Source organism: Hypanus sabinus, unplaced genomic scaffold (genome assembly GCF_030144855.1).
Source record: "Hypanus sabinus isolate sHypSab1 unplaced genomic scaffold, sHypSab1.hap1 scaffold_887, whole genome shotgun sequence".
In the NCBI taxonomy this organism is placed as follows: domain Eukaryota; kingdom Metazoa; phylum Chordata; class Chondrichthyes; order Myliobatiformes; family Dasyatidae; genus Hypanus; species Hypanus sabinus.
Window position 1 is genome coordinate 85,367 of NW_026781740.1, and position 10,938 is coordinate 96,304.

General features: G+C 45.2%; 1 long non-coding RNA gene across 1 annotated transcript; it reads left to right on the plus strand.

Moving 5' to 3' along the window:
* The first annotated feature begins 6,915 nt into the window (after positions 1 to 6,915).
* Positions 6,916 to 10,644, plus strand: LOC132390413 (uncharacterized). Its single transcript, XR_009510902.1, has 4 exons — positions 6,916 to 7,041; positions 9,751 to 9,792; positions 10,122 to 10,165; positions 10,525 to 10,644. It is a non-coding gene; the product is annotated as an uncharacterized LOC132390413 (long non-coding RNA).
* Positions 10,645 to 10,938: the final 294 nt, after the last annotated feature.

Here is a 10,938-nt window from a genome sequence, read left to right on the forward strand (position 1 = left end):
ACCTGGTGTTTGTTATTGGGAATAGAACCTGGTGTTTGGTATAGGGAATTGAGCCTGGTGTTTGGTATTGGAAATTGAACCTGGTGTTTGGCATTGGAAATTGAACCTGGTGTTTGGTATTGGAAATTGAACCTGGTGTTTGGTGTTGGGAATTGAACCTGGTGTTTGTTATTGGGAAATGAACCTGGTGTTTGGTATTGGAAATTGAACCTGGTGTTTGGAATTGGGAATTGAACCTGGTGTTTGTTATTGCGAAATGAACCTGGTGTTTGGTATTGGGAATAGAACCTGGTGTTTGTTATTGGGAATTGAACCTGGTGTTTGGTATTGGGAATAGAACCTGGTGTTTGTTATTGGGAATTGAACCTGGTGTTTGGTATTGGGAATAGAACCTCATCAGCTGTTACATCTCTGAGTGGGAGAACATTTTGGAAACAGTGATCATCATTCCATCTCCTTCACAATAGCATTGGAGAGAGATAGGAACAGACATGTTAGCGAAGCGTTTAAATGGAGTAAGGGGAACGATGAGGCCGTCAGGCAAGAACTTGGAGGCTTAAATTGGGAACAGATTGTTCTCAGGGAAAGGGACGGAAGAAATGTGGCGAATGTTCAGCGGATGTTTGTGTGGAGTTCTGCAAAGGTACTTTCCAATAAGACAGAGATGTTATGGGAGGGTACAGGAACCGTGGTGTTCAAAGGCTACAGTGAATCTAGTTGAACGGAAAGATGAGGTATATAACACAGGATATAAATTGATAATCAGTTTCCAGGGCAGAGAAGGCAACAGTACGGGGCCTTTGTTAAGATGAAAGGGGTTTCATTTCAAGCGGTGGCGACAAGCAAAGATCTCACACAGAGCTTGATGCTGATGTAGAAAGATCAGCCGGAGGGATTGGTAGATGCGGACGTAATCGGGTTGTTTAAAATCGATTTGGTCAATTGCGATGAAACAAGAGCGAGTAAATGCTACCACCTCAGGCAGAATATTCGGTGGGATAAACCAGTTGGGGCAAAGGTCCTGATTCAGCTTTGTGTGACTCTAACTGTTAGTGTCTTTGCTGAACCAACCGCTGAACTGTACATTTTGCACGTTGAGATCAGAGGCAGAGATGTTGAAACACCAGCTCGCAGACCGTTGCCTTTTTGGCCGTAATAAGCTGATTCTGTTTCCGAAATTGCTCAACATACATCCTGAACATGTCCTCTTTTCGGAAGGCAAGAACACGTTGACTGGAAGTGTGCATCAGTGGTGGAATGAATTGCAACAGTCGGTTGCGAAGATACAAACCGCAGTTTCGTGAGGGTTTGACTTCCTTCACAGGAGGCGGCGGAAGTCTGGAGCGCGTTGATCAGAGGAGGACTGATCCGACCATGGATTCAAAACTCTCATCACTGTCAACTCCAACGCCAGTTACAGACCAACAAGAGGTGTGCGTGAGGGGCCCTTGCTATTCCAATGTACTTCCGTGTTTCCCCGTTGGAAACTCTGCAAGCATCAACACCAGTGTGATTCAAGGACAGAACAGAAATGGAGAGCGTTGCCCAACAGTTAACAGAACTGAAGATATGAAACTGAGCTGCAAGATTTCCTCTTGTGAAAGAAACGGGGACAGCTGGCCCCGTAACTTCTCAGTCAGGATGCGGGAATGACAGTGTTAAATGCCGAGCTGCAGCCCATGAACTGCGTCCTGTCATTTGTGTGTGCATTGACCAGGTGATATTAGGTCATCTGGCACCTTAGCACAGGGTAGTGATTGTGGGAGATTTTAATTTTCCACACATAGACTGGGGAGCCCACACTGTAAAAGGGATGGATGGTTTGGAGTTTGTAAAATGTGTGCAGGATATTTTATTTTGCAGCAATACATAGAGGTACCATCTAGAGAAGGGGGTGTGTTGGATCTCCTGTTTGTGAATGAGAAAGGCCAGCTGACGAAGGTATCTGTTGTGGAGCACTTCGGGTCCAGTGATCACAATGCTATTAGTTTCAATATAATTGTGGAGATGGATAAGACTGGACCCAGGGTTGAGATTTTCGATTCGTGAACGGCTAACTTTGAGGAGATGGGAAAGGATTTAGAAGGAGTGGATTGGGACAATTTGTTTTATGGGAAGGATATAATAGAGAAATGGAGGTCATTTAAAGGTGAAATTCTGAGTGTACAGAATCTTTATTTTCTTGTTAGGTTGAAAGGAAAGGTTAAAAGTTTGAGAGAACCATGGTTTTCAAGCGATATTGGAAACTTGTTCGGAAAAAAAAAGAGATATCTGCAATAAGGACAGGAAGCATGGAGGAGATGAGGGGCTCGAGGAATATAAAGAAAGTAAAATCAATCTTAAGAAAGAAATTAGAAAAGCTAAAATAAGATACGAGGTTGCTTTGGCAAGTAAGGTGAAAATAAATCCGAAGGGTTTTGATAGCTATATAAATAGTTAAAGGATAGTGAGGGATAAAATTGATCCCTTAGAGAAGCAGAGTGGTCAGCTGTGTGTGGAGCCGAAAGAGATGGGGGAGATTTTGAACAAATTATTTTCTTCGGTATTCACTAAGGAGAAGGATATTGAATTCTGTAAGGTAAGGGAAACAAGTAGCGAAGTTATGGAAACTATGACGATTAAAGAGGTGCAATTATTGGCGCGTTTCAGGGATATAAATGTGGATAAATCTCCGGATCCTGACAGGATATTCCCTAGGACCTTGAGGGAAGTTAGTGTAGAATAACAGGGGCTCTAACAGAAATATTTCAAATGTCATCAGAAACGGGGATGGTGCCGGAGGATTGGCGTATTGCTCATATGGTTCCATTGTTTAAAAAGGGTTCTAAGAGTAAACCTAGCAAATATAAGCCTGTCAGTTTGACATTAGTGGTGGGTAAATTAATGGAAAGTATTCTTAGGGATGGTATATATAATTCTCTGGATAACTGTTTGTCAGGTTGGAAGCCGGTGACTGGTCTTGTGCCTCAGGGTCCAATGTTGTTTGTCATATACATTAATGATCTGGACGATGGGGTGGTAAATTGGATTAGTAAGTACGCAGATGATAATAAGGTAGGTGGCTTTGTGGATAATGAAGCAGGTTTTCAAAGATTGCAAAGAGGTTTAGGCCAGTCAGAAGAGTGGGTTGAATGATGGCAGATGGAGTTTAATGCTGTTAAGTGTGAAGTGCTACATTTTGGTAAGAATAATCCAAATAGGACATACATGTTAAATGGTAGGGCATTGAAGAATGCAGTAGAACAGAGTGATCTAGGAATAATGGTGCATAGTTCCCTGAAGGTGGAATCTCATGTGGATAGGGTGGTGAAGAAAGCTTTTGGTATGTTGGCCTTTATAAATCAGAGCATTGAGTATTCGAGTTGAGATGTAGTGTAAAAATTGTACAAGGCATTGGTAAGGCCAAATTTGGAGTACTGTGTACAGTTCTGGTCACCGAATTATAGGAAAGGTGTCAACAAATTAGAGAGAGTTCAGGGAAGATTTATTAGAATGTTACCTGGGTTTCAGCACCTAAGTTACAGGGAAAGGTTGAAAAAGTTACGACTTTATTCTTTGAAGCGTAGAAGGTTGAGGTGGGAGTTGATAGAGTTATTTAAATTTATGAGGGGATTGATAGAGTTGATGTGGATAGGCGTTTTCCGATTGTGAGTTGGGGAGATTCCAACAAGAGGACATGAGTTGAGAGTTAGTGGGCAAAAGTTTAAGGGTAACACGAGGGGGAATTTCATTGCTCAGTGAGTGGTAACTGTGTGGAACGAGCTTCCAGTAGAAGTGGTAGAGGCAGGTTCGGTATTATCATTTAACGAAAAATTGGATAGGTATATTGACAGGAAAGGAATGGAGGGTTATGGGCTGTCTGCGGGTCAGTCGGACTAGGTGAGAGTAAGCGTTCGGCACGGACTAGAAGGGCCGAGAAGGCCTGTTTCCGTGCTGTAATTCTCATATGATTATATGGTAAATATGTTGTTCACCGTAAGTGACAGCTGTAAAACTTTAAACTCTGTGCCGGAATTTAGTTCAATCAGGAATGAAACCTGATATCGAAAGGCATGGGCGATAACAGCTATGAATGGAGACAATCTTCAGTTGGCGGCATCCAAATATTGCGGACGTGTTGCAGGTAAAAGCAAGTGAAAAACTATTTGCATTTTAATTGTATTTACAGAGCCAGTGAGTGGGGTTGCCGTGGTGACCAATAATTCCACTACCCTAGAAAACCTCGATACCATCGCACTGAGTTGTGACGTGTCGGGCGCTGTTCAGACACAGACATGGTTCAAGGATAACCAACCCATCCAGGAAAAAGACAGAATATTTACATCTTTCGGCAACTCGAAACTGACTGTAATCACTGTGAACAGAAACGACGCAGGGACGTACAAGTGCATCGCCAGCAACTCTTTCAGCGGAGGCGCTGGAGAGACATACGTGCAGGTTTACTGCGCCTGCACAGGTAAATAACAACATTCATTTTTTTTATATCGGTAAGCACTATAACAAACATATTTTCTCAATGTATAGATGGGTCAAAGAAGGTCCGAATTGTACCGGAGCGTCTAGATGTTTAAAATATTGTTTTAAACCGGAAAATGCTCTGTCAGTCCCCTGGTGTACAACGGGAACAATCTCCTGCAGACAGGGCAGGAACTCACCCTTGTCTCAGTGACAATGGGAACAATCTCCTGCAGACAGGGCAGGAACTCACCCTTGTCTCAGTGACAATGGGAACAATCTCCTGCAGACAGGGCAGGAACTCACCCTTGTCTCAGTGACAACGGGAACAATCTCCTGCAGACAGGGCAGGAACTCACCCTTGTCTCAGTGACAATGGGAACAATTTCCTGCAGACAGGGCAGGAACTCACCCTTGTCTCAGTGACAATGGGAACAATCTCCTGCAGACAGGGCAGGAACTCACCCTTGTCTCAGTGACAATGGGAACAATCTCCTGCAGACAGGGCAGGAACTCACCCTTGTCTCAGTGACAATGGGAACAATCTCCTGCAGACAGGGCAGGAACTCACCCTTGTCTCAGTGACAATGGGAACAATCTCCTGCAGACAGGGCAGGAACTCACCCTTGTCTCACTAACAACGGGAACAATCTCCGGCAGGCAGGGCAGGAACTCACCCTTGTGTCAGTAACAATGGGAACAATCTCCTGCAGACAGGGCAGGAACTCACCCTTGTCTCAGTGACAATGGGAACAATCTCCTGCAGACAGGGCAGGAACTCACCCTTATGTCAGTGACAATGGGAACAATCTCCTACAGACAGGGCAGGAACTCACCCTTGTCTCAGTGACAATGGGAACAATCTCCTACAGACAGGGCAGGAACTCACCCTTGTCTCAGTGACAATGGGAACAATCTCCTGCAGACAGGGCAGGAACTCACCCTTGTCTCAGTGACAATGGGAACAACCTCCTGCAGACAGTGCAGGAACTCACCCTTGTCTCACTGACAACGGGAACAATCTCCTGCAGACAGTGCAGGAAATCACCCCTGTCTCAGTGACAATGGGAACAATCTCCGGCAGACAGGGCAGGAACTCACCCTTGTGTCAGTGACAATGGGAACAATCTCCTGCAGACAGGGCAGGAACTCACCCTTGTGTCAGTGACAATGGGAACAATCTCCTGCAGACAGTGCAGGAACTCACCCTTGTCTCAGTGACAATGGGAACAATCTCCTGCAGATAGGGCAGGAACTCACCCTTGTATCAGTGACAACGGGAACAATCTCCGGCAGGGAGGGCAGGAACTCACCCTTGTCACAGTGGCAATGGGAACAATCTCCTGCAGACAGGGCAGGAACTCACCCTTCTGTCAGTGACAATGGGAACAATGACTAGTGATGTGTCACGGGGATCAGTGCTGGGTCCATTGTTATTTGTCATCTATCTCAATGATCTGGATGAGAATGTGGCAAATTGGATCAGCAAATTGACTGATGATACAAAGATTGGAGGTGTAGTGGACAGTGAGGAAGGCTTTCAAAGCTTGCAGAGGGATTTGGACCAGTTGGAGGAATGGGCTGAAAAATGGCAGATAGAATTTAATGCGGACACGTGTGAGGTATTGCACTTCCGAAGGTCAAATCAAGGTAGAACATGCAATGCAAATGGTAGGACACTGAGGGGGCAGTAGAGCAGAGGGATCTGGGAGTACAGATACAAAATTCCCTAAAAGTGACGTCACATGAAGATAGGGTAGTAAAGAGAGCTTTTGGTACATTTGCCTTTATAAATCAAAGTATTGAGTATAAGAGTTGGAATGTAATGGTGAGGTTGTATAAAACATTGGTGAGACCGAATTTGGAGTATTGTATGCAGTTTTGGTCACCTAATTACAGGAAGGATATTAATAAGTGTGAAAGAGTGCAGAGAAGGTTTACAAAGATGTTGCCGGGACTTGAGCAACGGAGTTACAGAGAAAAGTTGAATAGGTTAGGACTTCCCTGGAGCGGAGGAGAATGAGGGGTGATTTGATAGAGATGTATAAAATTATGATGGGTATAGATAGAGTGAATGCAAGCAGACTTTTTCCACTGAGGCTAGGGGAGAAAACAAAAACAGAAGTCATGGGTTAAGGGTGAAGGGGGAAAAGATTAAATGGAACACAAAGAGTGGTGGGAGTGTGGAATAAGCTGCCAGATGAAGTTGCAGATGCGGGCTGACTTTTGACATTTGAGAAAATCTTGGACAGTTATATGGGTGAGACGGGTTTGGAGCGATATGGCCCAGGTGCAGATCAGTGGGACTAGGCAGAAAAATGGTCCGGCACAGCCAAGAAGGGCCGAAAGGCCTGTTTCTGTGCTGTGATGTTCTAAGGTTCTATAAAATCCATTTGACACTGAAAAAGACGGGTTTGCGCAATGTAAGATACATATTTGTTGTTTTTTTATGTGTGTGTTAGCCCCAGAAACAGGCGACAATTTCACCCTCGGCGCTGCCGCGATCCTGGGCATTGTACTGGGTTCTCTTGCCGGAGGACTGATCGGCGGAGTCTGCGCATGGTTATTCGCAAGGAAAATTGGCGGGTAAATGCCCTTTTCTCCGAATATCGCTCCTTCTTCTTCTAATTATTGCGGGAGAACTTTATTTTGCAGAAGTGGGATATTGGAAGGTTTAACGGGAACCGATGACCGAAGCAATTTACACAAGCCGGAGCTGGAGGAAACTGGCGAGTCGGGCATTACTGGTGGGGAACATAAACCGACGGCCTTTGTGGAAGGAGATTGACTGACATCAGTGGCTGGGAAGTTGTTGGAATCTATAGTTAGGGTTGAGATTAGGGAGTACCTGGAGGCACACGACAAGATAGGCTAAAGCCAGCATGACAAACCCTTTTGAGGAAATTACTAGCAGTGTAGACAAAGGAGATAAAGTAGATGTGGTTAATTGGATTTTCAGAAGGCCTTTGACAAGGGGCCACTCATGAGGCTGCTCACCAAGTTAAGAGCCAATGGAACAGCAGGGAAGTTACTAGTGTGGGTGGAGCATTAACTGTTCGGCAGAAAACAGACAGCGGGAATAAAGGGATCCTATTCTGCCTGGCTGCTGATTACTAGTGGAGATCCACAGGGCTCGGTGCTAGGACCGCTACTTTTCACGATGTATGTCAATGATGTGGGCTAAGGGATTCATAGATCTGCGGCTAGGTTTGCCCTTGATACAAAGAGAGGTGGATGAACCGGTAGCGTTCAGGAAACAGAGAGCCTGCAGAGAGAGCAAGATAGTTTAGGGTAATTGGCAAAGAAGCGGCAAATGAAATATGATGTGGTAAAGTGTACGTTCATGCATTTTGGTGGAAGAAATAAACGGGCAGAATATTATTTAGATGGCGAGAGAATTCAAAGTCCAGTGATGCAAATAGACTTGGGAGTCCTTGTGCGAGATACCCTAAAGGTTAACCTCCAGGTTGAGTCGGTGGTGAAGAAGGTGAATGCAATGTTTGTACTCAATTCTAGAAGTATAGAATATAAGAGCAGGGATGTGATGTTGAGGCTCTATAAGGCATTCGTGAGACCACACTTGGAGCATTGTGTGCAGTCTTGGGCTCCTTATTTTTATAAAGGGTGTACTGACATTGGAGAGGGTTCAGAGAGGATTCACGAGAATGATTGCAGGAATGAAAGGGTTACCGTTTGAGGAAGGTCTGGGCTGCATTCCCTGGAGTTCAGGGGAATGAGGGGGGATCTCATAGAAACATTCCGAATGTTGAAAGGCCTGAACAGTTTAGATATGGCAAAGTTATTTCCCACGGTAGTGGAGTCTAGGACAAGAGGGCACGACTTCAGAATTAAGCACGTCCTTTTAGATCCGGGATGCGGAGAAATTACTTTCATCAAGGGGGATAAATCTGTGGAATTTGTTGCCACGAGCGGCTGTGGAGGCCAAGTCATTGGGTGCATTTAAGACAGAGATGGACAGGTTCTTGATTAACCAGGGTATCAAAGGGTATCGGGTGAAAGCAGGGGACATGGGACGACTTGAAGAATTGGATCAGCTCAGGGTTAAATTGCGGAACAGACTCGCTGAGCCGAATGGCCCACTTCTGCTCCTATCTCTTATGGTCTTACAGTCTTTCGGTGGGATGAACGAGGCTGAAAGATATTGATAAAGGACAGTGTTGTAAACGGGAACAGAATCAGGGGAACACGAGTTTATCTTCCCAAGGACATGTTAAATTGATCAGCAGTTCCGGAATTATCCCACAGATCAGGGGTCACCTGTGGTCAGAATCAGCATTGAGCTTTCCCCCTGAAATGGGAACATTTGTTTGAAAGACACTTTCCCCTGGAAAACGGTGATCCAGTTGGCCAAAGCAATTCTTTCTCTGTTAATCCCATTGTGGTCACTGTTGTTGAGATCGAGCAGGCCTGGAACCGGGCACCCGATAACCGGGACAGTGTCAGGGAGTAACCAGGCAGAATGCAATGGAATGATTGGAGCCGTTCTCACTCTGTGTATCAGCGCAGGAAAGTCAACTCCTCCGGAATTCATGTTTTGAACATTGTTTCTGTTCATTCAGGATCAAAGATCCCCCACAATCCCAGTACGACACGAGCATCGATTGCGGACGGAACAGTGAGTGAATTGCATTTCATCTGTTCTGTTACTGGGCCCCTGGAAATCTCAGCATTTCATTTAGATATGGGAGTTCCTAGTGCACAGAATCTGCAGGGTTTCATCCGAGAGAATGGTCACGAATAATGTTGCTTGGGTTGTTGGGTTGTCCGGTTAAATAAGTAAATATTTTCAACACAGGATTACAATATCATTGGCGGGGCGGTATGGTATTTCCCTTTCTGTATCTGACCTAAATTATTGGCCGTCTATACAGGGAGTTACCTGTTTCTGGCTTTTGTGGGAAAGTAGTTTGTGCTGTCGCTGGCATTTTGTTTGGTGGCCGCATTGACATCCGCTGTATTAACAACGGCCCATGATGCTCTTCACCGCTGTGACGTATCTGTACTGTTCCCGCAGGCACCTTGGATACAAACACCGTGAACGCTTCGGGAACCTATGAAAATCTCTCAAGGGATGAACAGGTTGGATCTTTGTATTATGTTTATGATCTCAGTCATTGTTTCAAAGATAAGAAGATAAGTAATGTGATGGGTCGCGTCCGAGCAGCAATGAATGCGAAGATTGATACACTCGGGGTTTACACGTGGAGAGACAGAATACAATTGTCGAGCGCAAGGTTAAACGTCACAATATAAATCTTTAATTTCTCTCTCCAGGGCGCAAGGCACAATGCACAAGATGGAAACTCCACTTACACGGTGAGGGAATTATTTGCGTCTCTCCCTTTTTGAAGTAATTGTTTCCACTTCACACAGTAAGAAACAGACCCTGAAGTGAGACAATCGACAGCGAGAATGACGTCGAAGAGGCGGCAATGGGGGCCGCAGAAATGGCGGATGAACTCATGAAGTATCATGTGTTAGTCTGGACTGTGGAACACAACCTGGTCCCTCTGTCCCACGGTCTTTCCGAGCCGATTTGTTACATGTGTCCACGTCCTTTTCGGAGTTCTTTCAATTCTCCTCCCTCACAGACTGCGTTTGTTATTAACTTTTGCTAATCACAATGATTTATTTCCGTTTAACAGGGACTGGTTCTGGGGGATCGATCTGTTTACAGTGATCTGAAGAGGTAAGTGAGCAGAACACGAGGCTGTCGATGAAAAATGTGACTTGCAAAGGGAACATGTCCATTATGGCCAAGCCGATGAGTTGAGCAGAGCCCCGGCTGTGCGTGCTGCCAAGTTACCCAGTGATTAACAGATGAGAGACATGTAACACTGTGGGAGTGGGGTCAGGCGTCGGCGGGCAGCAAACATTGTTATTCAGAGGAATAATGGTCCTGGGCCTGTGGCCTTGCGAAACAGATAAATTGTCTGCAAATTCTCTTTGACACCAAAGAAGTAAATATCGCCCGTATTTGATCTCACCATCTTTATTTCCTTCCAGTTGCCGAGAGAGCCAACATGAATTGTTTATTTATTCCGTCAGATGACGTCACTGTTGAATAGAAGAGGACGGTTGGCCGGGAATTCACACATGAGAAGGACAACCATCGTGGAAGAAGCCACCGTGCCACAAGTCTCTTACTTTTTATATACGACCGTTATCCGTGTCTCCGGCATCTCTCTCTCGAGTGCCACATCTTCACTCCGAGACATCACTGAAGGGTGTGACACATTTTTTTATCGTAGCGGCTTAGTTCTCTCACTTCAACCTAGACTCCTCCAGCCCATGATAGGCAGCCTCACGCTTTCACCAACCTTTGCCCTCTCAACTTTGCTCTGCGTTACGATCTCAATAAACTCATTGTCCACATTATAGGCGGTTCAGTTTCTAAAGACATGTTTCGCACAGATCTGCAAAGTAGCAGTGTGTGACTCTCAACCTTCAGACAAGCCTCTA